The sequence below is a fragment of the Ochotona princeps genome, chromosome 6, assembly GCF_030435755.1.
Source record: "Ochotona princeps isolate mOchPri1 chromosome 6, mOchPri1.hap1, whole genome shotgun sequence".
In the NCBI taxonomy this organism is placed as follows: Eukaryota; Metazoa; Chordata; class Mammalia; order Lagomorpha; family Ochotonidae; genus Ochotona; species Ochotona princeps.
In genome coordinates this window covers 85856600-85868801 of record NC_080837.1, presented here as the reverse complement: position 1 = coordinate 85868801, position 12202 = coordinate 85856600, and the positions used below count along the sequence as shown (strand labels likewise).

At 48.3% G+C, this 12202-nt stretch overlaps 1 non-coding gene across 1 annotated transcript; it reads left to right on the top strand.

The window, feature by feature from the left end:
- Positions 1 to 11155: 11155 nt before the first annotated feature.
- LOC118759293 (U6 spliceosomal RNA) lies at positions 11156 to 11262 on the top strand. The gene has a single exon (XR_004996097.2). It is a non-coding gene; the product is annotated as a U6 spliceosomal RNA (small nuclear RNA).
- Positions 11263 to 12202: the final 940 nt, after the last annotated feature.

Genomic DNA, 12202 nt, shown 5'->3' with positions numbered 1-12202 from the left:
GTGTGAGGTCACCAAAAGGTGAGTTACTAGCAGCTCTTTTCTGTGAGTTCCACATTTCTGTGACTTTTTCTCGTGATCTGTTGGTCCTTTTGTTTTTAGAAATGTGAGCGTGAAATGAGATGCAGGCATTGGTCTGCAGCTTGCCATGTGCTTTTCCCTGCTTGTGGGTGTTTTGCCTCATGATTCTAGTTTGTGCTTCAGAAGAATTCACTACTCAGAGACAAATGTGTACTAGTTTTGCTGGGCTCTGTATTTTGAGTTGGAATTATAAAGGTCTTCTCCACCCAAGATAACAGAAAAACAGACGAATACAAGTGGCAAAGAATTCTTTTTTAAGGAGCATACACTGGAGACTGGACCTACTACGTATGAAATAGGAAACTACTCTCTACCTCTCTTCCGTCCTTCTTTGTTCTGGGGAGTAGGTGAGAGCGAGAGCGCGCGCGAGAGAGAGAGAGAGAGAAAGAGAGAGAGAGAGGAGAAAATGAGCTGAAATGAGCTGCTGTCCACTGAGTCACTCATCAAATAAAAAAAATGGCTCAAGAGGGGGCTGGGGCCAAAGTTGGCACTGAGAATCCAATCCAGTGGGTGCCAGGGACTCAATTCCTTGATCCTACACCTGCCATCTCCCAGGGTCTACTTTAGCAAGAAGCTGGCATCAGGAAAAGGAACCGGGGGTCAAACTAGGCATGCTGATAGGGACTGTGGCATCTTGGCTGCTCCATTAAATAGTCCCCTTGAAATGCCTATGCTGGAAGTGTGATAAATGACACACAATAAGATGGGTGGAAGAGAAAGGATCAGAAAAAAAAGAAATAGAGAATTAAAATAAAGCAAAGACTTAAAGGAGTTAATTGTTTAATAAGGGTAGCATATGAAATCATTAGAAAAAATAGCTATTTAATTTAAAAGGTCAAAATAATTGAGTCATATTTGGAGAAATGTAAACTTGGAAATGTACTCTGGGTTTCTTTTAAATGTATCCAAGATTTCAGAGTGAACAATAAAATGACTCCATCTCCAGGAGGAGATGGGGGAAGCTTGGGTGTTTCCTCACCAGCACAGTGGGGAGTGCTTGTCTTTCCTGCAGGATCCTGTTGGCAACAGGTGTCTACAGTTCACACAGAGGCCCTATGAGCAGCCCTGGCTGCCAGGCTGGGCCCAGCAGGTGAGCAGGATCAATAAACGTGTTCTGAAACTGGCCTCTAGCGATGCTGCCGTAATGCCCTTGTATTAACTAAGGGAGTTCTAGAATGTGCAAATTTCAAGTCAATTCAGTAGTCAAAGTCAAGTAGACTCAGAGAAAGCCATTCTTGACCGGGCCTTCAGAGCCAAGCTCACCGCAGAGTCTGGGCTATGCCAAGGTGCTAGCTAACAGCTGGTTCTACCCAGGAGGAGATACTGGCAGAATGGAGATGGCTCTGCTGAAGTCAGAGCACTGGAGGCGAAGGAGGAGGCGTCCTTGCAAGGTCCAGCTTCCTTCCGTGCGAAGGTCCAGCTTCCTTCTGTGTACTGTCTTGAGGACAGGCCCCTTGGAGGACAGGCCCTGATGCCCTTCCCTGCGCATTGTGGCCTGTCTCACCGCTGAGCCATGGCCAATGTCCTGCACCGACCTCAGCTCAGTTGCTGCATCTCCGTCTTCCCTGGTGTTACATGGAAGTGCTTAAACAGCAAGCATGTCATTGTTCGTGGAGTTGTGCCAAACAACAATTAATTCCAAGTACACTGCTCTCCTATTTGATGCTGCAATTCCCCGTCTGAGCAGCATTTATTTATGTTCCTGTCTGCGAGAGATAAGGCTGCAGCTGAGGAATAAGCACACGCAGACCCACGGGAATAGCATTGTTGTCAGTTGAGCTGCTCCTGGCTGCTGCTTCCCGCAGCTGTGGCCGCCTCTGCACAATGGCCTTGTTCAGCTGTACTCCAGGGCCGGGGCTCTTCTTTCTGCCTTTAAGTGTAATTTATTAGACTGCTTCGTCGTCTGGGGAGAACCCTAACTGTGGGAATGTTCCCACGAAGTGCGACATGTGAAGGTATAGTATTCAGTTCCATGAGGATTTTTGTTCCCTTTTCCAATGTGGCTGGGGAAGAGGAGGGAGGGAGTAAGGGGGGAGAGAGAGGAAGAAGAGAGAGGGAGAGAGAGCGGGTGGTTTCTTGTGTTTCTGTCTCTCAGGAGCCTACTGATGTTTCATTTACTTCGACCTCTGCTTGACTCCCTTGTTGCTGTGCCCGGGTTCTCTCCTGGGCACCTCCTTCTCAGTCTTCCCATCAAGTGGATCCATCGTCACCATTTGGCAAAACAAGCCACATGACCTGTGCTAAAGAAGAACTTGATGCTCATAAAACTGGCAAATTTGTTTTCCTGTGACAGCAAGCAGTGGGAATTGTCTATGGTCCATTCTTGATTCCTGAAAAGCTCACTCCCATTTCAACAAATGTCTGTCTTTCCTTGAATCCCTTTCTCCTTTTCTCCTTCCTTCCCCCAACCCTCCTTCCTTCCAATAAATATAAAGAATAAACCCTAATCCTAACCCTAATCCAACCAGTGAGTACACACGGGAAGGGTGTCTAGGGGCCCACTGGACAAGTGGTCATGCCTTGTATATTATTTATATTCAGTGAAATTTGGCTTTGAGAATCCTAGTGGTCGGAGCAAGCGTGAATGGTCATCAGTGTGTGGGCCCATTTCTGTGGAACAGTAACGCCCTTGGTGCTTGCTCTAAGCACTCGTGTGTGAGTGGGTGGTTCACGGCCATGCAGCATGTGGCAGGGAAGGCAATGGTTGCGTAGGACAAACGGATGTTTTCTTGAATCACCTTGATTCAGCAGCATTCCCAGGGAACGCCAAGGCCATGGTCCACATGTGTAACTCAACAAAAGGAGTACCGGAATAGCTTGGCTTATTTCTTATAAGCCCAAGTATCCCTGGGACCTGGTTTCACTTTTGCAGGAAACAGAGGCTCCATGGGGAACTGGACGATCTCACTGATGTCTGAGCTGTCTGACGTGAGCGTCCCTTGCTAGGCACTGAGAGCTCAGTCACAGGTACTTGGCCAGCAGTACCATGGAGTGATTCTCTGCTTTCCAACCTTCTGAAACCTTTGCAGGGAGTCCAAGCCATAAGTCTGAAACCAAAGGATGTTCTAGAGAGTTCTTTTGTGGTAAGGACTGAAGAGCTTGTCCTGCATTGGATAAAATGGGAAGGTCATGGTGGCCATGAGCATCGTCTGGTCGGCAAAGCTGCCCACTCGTCTTGCTGGAGGGAGGGGGCTGTTCACCATTAGGCCCTGTGTGAGCCGGCTACATGCATTCAGCCTGCTGGGGACAAAAGACAAATGATGACTTCCCATTCCACAGAGATCCCTTGTTAGCATTTCAGTTCCTCTAGAAGACTTGCACTAGAAGCTATGATTTTCTTGTGTTCAGGCAGGGTGCTTCCAGCTCTTCACTGAGCTCAGACCATTTAGTGTCCCGTCATCCACGAAGGCCAGCACATAGCTGTGATGCCACTCACAGAAAATCAGCAAGAGTCTGCCTTCAGGAGCCAGGAAGCTTCTACAGGAGGTCAGGAATTAGGACTTGTGCTCCTTTGTCTAACAAAGCTGCTTCCCGATTTGATGTGTGCCCCCCATGGCAGCATGGACCTCCTGGTGTGAGGCTGAGTAATGAAGGTGGAGACTGGAGGTTGGAGGGAGCAGGGGTCAGCAGGGCGTTAGAAGCAGAGGGAAGGTGAACAGACAGAGAGTCTAGGGAATCTAGGGTACACTAAGAGAGCTCTTCCTTGGTGCTTAAACAGATGCCACTGCCCAAAAAGTTCAGACCACAGCAGCTATGAGGAGAGGCTGGGCCTCAGCAACGTCTGTGGCATCTGGTGGAAGCCTGGTTCCTTCTGACTCCCCTCCTCCACCCGGAGCAGGTGTAGCAGAACTGTAAATCCCACACTGTGGCAGGTGGTTCTGCTACTTTCCTCGAAGTCATGGGAGGAAAAGAATGAGAAAAGCTAAATAAAACTCCAGGGGTGTTCCTGTAGGTGCCAGCAGGTTATCTTACTGCCCACAGAGGTGCCTGTCTTTCCTCTACATGTCCTGTGGGGCATCAGACAGGCAGAAAGGGCACTAGGAAGTGGCAGAACGGAGATGAAGTGGGGGGGGGCTCCACTGCAGCTCTGAGAACCCAAGGGGCAGGGAGTTGATGCCTGAAGAGGCAGGCCAGCCTGGGCAGGGGACCAGCCTACAGTGCTTGTCTCAAGCGCCCTTGTTGGTGCTGACCCCTCAGGCCTGGGCACATGGGAAGCAGTGGTCACTGTGCCTCCTGAGAGGGCCACCTTGCATTTTTGAAGTAGGTCATCTGGTTGCTTATCGGCATACTCGACTATACTAGAAGGTGCCTTGGCTTGTTGCCTCCAGGGAGCATTTGAACTGGGCATCTCCAAGGGCTTCTCCAATCCTGGTGCAACAGTGCACACCTGTTTTTATCTTTTTTATGAGAAACAACAATTCCGTGCACAATGCTATCTTGTAGCAAGGTTCTGGTGTGATCACGTTTGCTCATAATCACATGGCTTCTGTCAAAAGAATCTTAGAGAAGCATCTAAATTACACACAAAAAATCATAAGCTCTGAATGACACTCAAGTGGTCAACAGTGGGGTGAGGGGATGGGCTCACACCCCAGACACCTGCTCTAAGCCAGGCCCATTTACCACCATCTCTTCCAGAATCTTCTACTGTTGTCTGCACAATGGCTTGTTTCTGCACTCAAGTTTTCACTGTGTTTCAGGTTCTGAAATTAGCCCTTCAACAGCTAGTAGAGAGAACTGCAAGTGCTGAAAGAGCTCCACTGTGTTTCATTTCCATCTGCTGTGACCTCAGAGCCCTCAGGCCTCCAGAGAGTCTCAGTGCATGGTCATCCGGGATTCAGGCAAGGGGACAATGTGTCCCCATAGCCAGCGTCAGGGGGACGGAAGACCAACTTCTTTCCGAGACTTATCCACTTGGGACAAGTATTCGGACCCCAGGATCCCTATGGCATTCCAGCAATCTGGGGAGGGCCGGTGTCTGCACTGAAGACCTGCTCCGGCTGTAACTGTGACTACTGTGGACTCAAGAGTCCGTGACCCCCGAGGAGTGTGGTGATTGCCTAGCAGAGTGCAGGAGTTGTGTGTGTATCCAGCAGGTCTACACAGTGAGGGAGGGACTGCTGCAACCCTTGCAGGGCCACGCCAAGCCACTGTGTCAGCGCAGGTGCAGTGGACATGGACAGATGTCTCATGTTGGCTTAACGGTACAGTTCAGCATCCTGACAGCTAAGGGATAACCCAGATAAAAGTGGGAAAAATTCATCTGACTGCTTATTCCTGCATCCAAATTGTGACTGACCTATGGAGTTTGTGTTTTCTTATTTTTCATGAGATTTTATTTAATTTTAACAAAAGGATTATAAATGAGGAATTGTTAAGGAGAAACGTGACAGCCAGCTTTGGGTTCTTTATATTGTTTTAAATTGGAGCTGTTATGTGTACTAGGTAATAAAATATTTTTAGAGTGTGCATTATTCAGGCTCCCAGCAGGAAGCAGATGTTATATTCAAATAAGGACCCTACAGCAGTGTTTAATAATGACAGGCCTCTGGAGAACGCTCAGGCAGGATCCAGCAAACCCACAAAGGACAAAGCTGGTAAGGAAGTAAGGTGCCGCCTCCACTCCAGGCACAAAAGGGTCAGAAAAGGGAATAGAGCCTGGAACCCCCAAACTTGGGGCAGGTGGACTTGGTTACCCAGAGGCACAGCTGGCCTGGGCTGACCTGGTCAGCAGGGAGCCACAGGAGGATACCCCAGCTGCACCCCCTCTTCCCTCCTTGTCAAACTGCACCTGCTGTCCCATAGTGTGGGTGGGGCTTGGGTGAGAAAGCCATCCCAGGAGGGTTCTCAGGGCACAGCTGAAGCTGGAGAAGACAGAGTGGGGTGACCTGGAGGAGTGGGGCTGCCCGGCACATGGTTCCCACAGCTTTGGACCTGGCAGTGATCCAATGACTGGTCACTTACTGTCTCTCCTTGCGGACGAGAAATGGAGGCTCTGAGATGTGCCACGCTGCAGCTTTTGTCTCCATGCCCTGTACTGATCAGTGACTGGGGGTTGCTTTCATTGCAATGTTGTGACTGTGACCAGAGGAGACTTGTCCCCCAGGGTATGAGCACAGAACTCCAATTCCTGGGTTTGAAGAGCCTCAGTGCCCATCCCATTCCCTCCAGCAGCAGAGTTCAGTTCCAAGGCTTCTGCCCGGCTGTGTCTCAGGAGCAATCAGACCACTTGTGAGCAGTGACTGTTTTGTCTGGAGCATGGTCTCCAATAATGCCGTCTGAGCTTGGCCGAGAACATCACAGTGTGGGGCTTAGGCTCTGCATGGGTTAATGTGGCATTTAAGGAACCTCCTTTCTGAGTTGCCTCTTCTCAAACTGTCCTCAGCAAGAACACAGATCACTGGCTCTTCCACGGCAACGGGCACGTGCCTTCCTGTGCGGATGAACCATTCCCTAGCTCACCATTCCACCATGCTCCCAGGACCCTAAGCAAATGGCGAGGGTGCTTCTCCTTCCCTGGCAGGTGCACAGTGCAGTTTGCATATCCCACAACCTGCTCACTAAGCCCAGTGTCTGCAGCCATGGCGATGGTGAAATGTGTGCACACAGACAGTTGTGCAGCACACTCAGCCCGCCATCCCACCCTGTGAGGAGGAGACAGGAGGTGGGAATGAAGCAGTGCTGTGCTCCACCATAGAGCAGAAACAGGATGGGATGGAACGTCACGCCACTTGCTCACAATGCAGACTGTCAAATGATCCATGCGGAAACCATTCATCTGAATGTTATAGTGAACATCTGCAAATTACGTTTGCTTTAACACCCTGTTTCTTTTTTATCTTCATTTACTTTTAGTGTGACTCATGTTTTGATTTGATTTACTCTGAGTATGTGTATGTTCTGTACATGTAGCAATACAATTGGTTGGGTAAAAATAAAGACATTGCATATAGGGTGTTCCTGTCCAATGCTGTTGGAGGGATGGATGGGAGTTGTTACTTTGAGTGTAAGTGTAGTCAGAGTAAAAATAAAGCATTGGAGGTACAGCATGGGTTTTGCAGTTGGCCCTGAATTGGTTTTAACCTTAGGGACTGCTCAGGAATCTATTTCTTGGCGTCATGTCTGAGACCAGAGCAGCAGGCATGTGCAATAAGTATTTGTGCAAGGATCCGAGCCAGCAGGGGGTCGCCTCTGTGGGTTGGGGCATGTTGTTGGGCACACTCTCTGACCCAAGGTCCACAGCAACCCTGGAGGAAGCACTGGCCACGGCTGTCCCTGCAGAGCCCTGCTCCACTGACCAGAGATGTTCACAGGGGCTGCGGAGCCCATGGGAGGGCCTGTTCAGCCATATTCCTCCTTACCTGTCCCAAGCTGCCAGAATAGGGGCCATCCTGCGGCTGTTGAGGTTGGGCCCATTCCAGCTGTTTAGAGGGACAGATCTTCAGCCTCGGTTTTCATTCCCGTTGCTGGAATAGCTCGTGTTGATCGGGACAGAGGTGCCCAGATTCCTGCTGGCACCCGGGTTCCCGTTTCTGGCTCCATCTTCAAGGAGGGTGTCTTGGGTCCCCTCCAGCCTTGTCAGCCCCGGTGTCCTTGAGACAGGAAGATGGTGCGTAGGCTTGGCTCCAGGGCTCTCAGGCCACCTTCCTATTCCTCACCCCTCCGCGGGGAGGAGACCCTCATAAAGTTGATGTTAATCCTGGTATCAGATTCCAATATCGGCAGCTTTTCTGATGAGGCACTTGAGAAGTGGGTGAGCCTCTTTTGAATGAGAAGCAGCAATCGATACAGTGTAACCAGAGCAGGAGAGCCCACACAGTCATTGTTCTGGTGAAGACATTTAATGCGAACACAATTAAAAGCCATTGCTGCCTTTGCTTAGAATGAAATTTAAGCACCATTGGAACTGAAACTTTTCAAGAGAGAAGCCAGGGTCTCAACTCTCGTGGACACTGTAGTTTGGCTGCATTGCCAGGTCCTGTCTTAAATCTGAAGGTCAAATAGCTAACTTATGATAAATGATATTATATTGAGATTTGAGCCAAGGCAAAGAGTGTGGGAAAGCTTAGCTGAAAACCATCAGGGCTCCAAATTTGTTGTATCTGAGCTGAGTCTGGACTGCAGTACAAATTCTTGCCTTGAGTGCTTGCGAGGAAGCCGAGGGGGTCTTGCTGGCTGAGCCAAGGTCAGAACCTGACAGTGACCCCATTTAAGTGTTGTTTTTTCCCAAAAAATTTAGTTTTGCAAACCTGTTTTTTGAAATTTCTGATTTGCCTTCTTTTTCCCTCCTTCCCTAACTGGGAAGAACAGTTGTAAACTCAAGCCACTGAGCATTTGGGAAGCACTGATTTCTGATGCTGCTCTGTCTCTCTGACCTTGGTGTTGTAGCTACACTGAGTCTGAGAAGACCCAAAGCTGGCCCCTCCTTCGCCCCGCCTCAGCACTAGTGTTGCCAGCCATGCTGTTGTAATTGCCGTTTGTCTTGCTTGTTTTCAATTTTAAAAGGAGCGGGCTCCTGAATAAGATGTTTGTGCCAGAGACAGTGATGTGTCATTGAGAGTGAAGTTTGTGGCCACCTTGAGTAATTCACGTCACTGCTCACCACCCCAGATATCTTGTTAATCGAACAAAGATGTCCCCACTCTCTCCTTTGGAAGCTGTAGGGGTTAGTAAATCCTGGTTAAGAGCCAGCAATTGACACGCGGCATTGACACACACCTTGTCTTAGCCAGTCTCAACACTGGCCTAGGAAGCACCAACTAGTGTTATGTTCAGTTCTTTATAGGACAACACTGAGAATAACAGGTGCTAAAAGGTTTGATGGAAAAGGAGAGAAGAATCCAGCCGCTGCACCTGGTAGCCTTAACACCGCCATTTTTCATTTGCTTGCTGTTCATAGTCCTTGCCAATGATCTGCTGAACAAGGGTCTGTTACTGTTTTACTCTTGCCTTGTTTAGCTCTGTTCGGTGGAACATCAAGACTCTGACCATAATGTTAATATAGCATGTTATCTCAATAATTGACAAAGAAATAAAAAAGGGAATTCCAGTTTTTATTAGGATTGTTCTTATGAACTGTGTTGAATTTGTTCTCTTTGAATTTCACACTAACTTGAAAAAACAAAGTGTTAAGAAAGGAAGATTGGAAATGACTACAACCGCCTTCTTCAAATCATACTTCTCAAAGTTAAAGTCAGGTTCTTGTTTCATAAAAAGCATTCTCTGATTTCTCTCACAGGTTTGGTCATGTTAAAATACCAACTCAAGCCATTCTCTGGGCACCGAGGGAGTATTGGATTCCTTCTGAAGTGTCACGTGTTTGGCACACCGAGGACAGCAGTTGCTGTGTCTCCCTGGAGTAAATGTTTCCAGCAGAGGGAAAGAGTGAGTGGGCATGCGCTTGGCACTTGTTTCAAGGAAACTGCTCAGTAACGATGGCTGTTGTGTGTGCAGGTCACAGAAGCACAAAGGAGCAGGTGTAACAAAAGCATCACACAAACAAGCACTGATGCTCCCAAGACTAAGGCGGCAGCGGTGGTTGTTTCTGCTGCGACACCAGAGCCACCTAAGCCTCTCTTACAGAGGAGGCTGATTTGTTCATTTTATGTTTTTTAAAAAGACTTATATTTATTTTTATTGGAAAGGCAGATATACAGAGAGGCGGAGAGACAGAGAGGAAGATCTTCCGTCCGATGGGTCACTCCCTAAGCAGCCACAATGGTCAGAGCTGAGCTGGTCCGAAGCCAGGAGCCAGGAGCCAGGAGCTTCTTCCAGATCTCCCATGCCAGTGCAGGGTCCCAAGGCTTTGGGCCAACCTTTACTGCTTTCCCAGGGCACAAGCAGGGTGGGAAACAGGGCTGCTAGGATTAGAACTGGCACCCATATGGGTTCAAGGTGAGGACTTTAGCTTCTAGGCTATCGTGCCAGGCCCTTATCTAGCTTTTATAAAAATTTATCTTGGGCTCGGCAGTGTGGCCTAGTGGCTAAGTTCCTTGCCTTGATCCCATATGGCTGCTGGTTCTAATCCCGGCAGCTCCACTTCCTCTCTATCACTCCTCCTCTCAGTATACCTGACTTTGTAATAAAAATAAAATAAATCTTTAAAAAAAATTTATCTTAAACTTTGTCTTTTAGCTAGAGTAGCTAACATGACAGCTCACTACTACATCCATCTATCCATCTATCCATCCTTGTCTCTGCACTTGCCTCTATCCATCCCATCCCTCCACCCCTCCCTCTTCCATCCCATCCATCCCCTCATCTCTCCCTCTCTCCATCCCATCCCCTCCCTCTTTTCCACCCATCTCTCCACCTATCCATGTACCCCATTCATCCCTTCATCCTTTCCCACCCTCCTTCCCACCTCTCCATTCACCCATGTATCCCACCCATCCTCCTTCCTATCAGTACAGTCACTTAGTAAATGTGCATTGAATATTTACTCCGTATAACTGCATCAGGACAAAGTTCAACAATAGCAAAATGCATGCCAAATGTCCTGGTCTTTGGGTTCTGCCAGCCTAATAATGTGTATGTATATGCATATAAAAGGAAGTAGCAATATATGACTAGCAAGTGTAAATAGGATTAAGAAAGAAGACAGTGTCTATTGTGGGGTCCTTATTTTGACCCCTGTGAGAAGCAGGGCATGCTCTCTAGAGCGGAGTCTTGAAGACTGGATACAGGATCTCAGGTGATGAAGAGAAAGGAAAGCAATTCCGGACTCAGCGATGAGAAGAGGATTCTGGAAAGAGCAGCAAATTGAACTCTAAAGGCGGTGGCTTAGGGTGTGCACGAGACAACAGCAAGAGATATGGTACCCGGCATGGCAAGACCCAGTGCAAGCAGAGCCTTCTATCCTGGGCTAAATCTCTTAAACCCTTCTTAGATTCAGTAATGAATACCAGAGTAAAGGGTGTAATGACATAACTTTTAAATCATGCAACAGTGGTAGACCCTAGGGAGTAAGAAATGCATCATTATTCAAATCAACTAGTGCATTGGGTCTGTTTGTGGAACACTTCTTGTTCTTGGCCACGCTTTCTAAAAATTTGTACGTTTGAAAGTTTGAGAGAGAGTGCTCACTTTTGCGGCACTTGTGCCAAAGTTGGAATGATACAGAGAAAATTAGCATGGCCCCTGTGCAAGGATGACATGTAAATTCGTAGGCTGCTTTCCTATGTTCATTAGCAGGAAACTATTTGGGAAGAAGGAAAACCAGTACTTAACTCACACTGCAGAATGGGACGACAGGATGTGAAAGCAGTGGAAAATCCACCATGCCTCAATGCCAGCCTCAGCAAGGATTGTTGACGGGCTTCTAAGAGCCACTGCCAATCAAATGTGAGGTCAGCCACACTCAGGCTGGAATAACGCAGAGGGCAGGAAATGGGCAACTGGCCACAGTTTAGAGAGGACAGATAGGACAGCTGACTGTCTGTTGGCATATCTGCAAATGAAACGTGATACACTCATGACCAAAGCAGCTGCAATCATGAAGAACCATGTGTTGGCTGATAGGGCCAAAACAACATCAGTGAAGACACCAACTTCGTTCTGTTTTCCCACTCTGCAGAGAGGAAGAACTTCCATCTGCTGATTCACTCCCCAAGTGGCCACAATGGCTGGAGCTGAACCGATCCAAAGCCAGGAGCCAGGAGCCTCCTCTGGGTCTTCCACATGCGTACAGGGTCCCAAGGCTTTGGGCCATCCTCGACTTCTTTCCCATGCCACAAGCAGGGAGCTGGGTGGGAAGCAGGGATGTCAGGACTAAAACTGGTGTCCAGAGGGCTCTCGGTGCATTCAAGGCAAGGACTTTAGCCACTAGGCTACTGCAATGGGCCTTTCAGGGATTTTCAAAGATCTGAACATGATATGATTGAGACCAGAAGCCAACTTTGTCATCAACAGGTCATTTAAATATTTTTCATCCGGAATTTGGAGCGTGCAGCACACAGCGGCCAGGCAGGTTGCTTCTGTTTGGTGTTAAAATGGAAGTGTCTGTGGAACTGTGCCTTTGATGAGTGACCACAGTTGTGTGTACAATTTGAGCCCTAGTTAAGCTTTTGCCTATACCACCAGATCCCATGTAGACGGGATTCTCCTAGAGAAACAGAATGGGGAT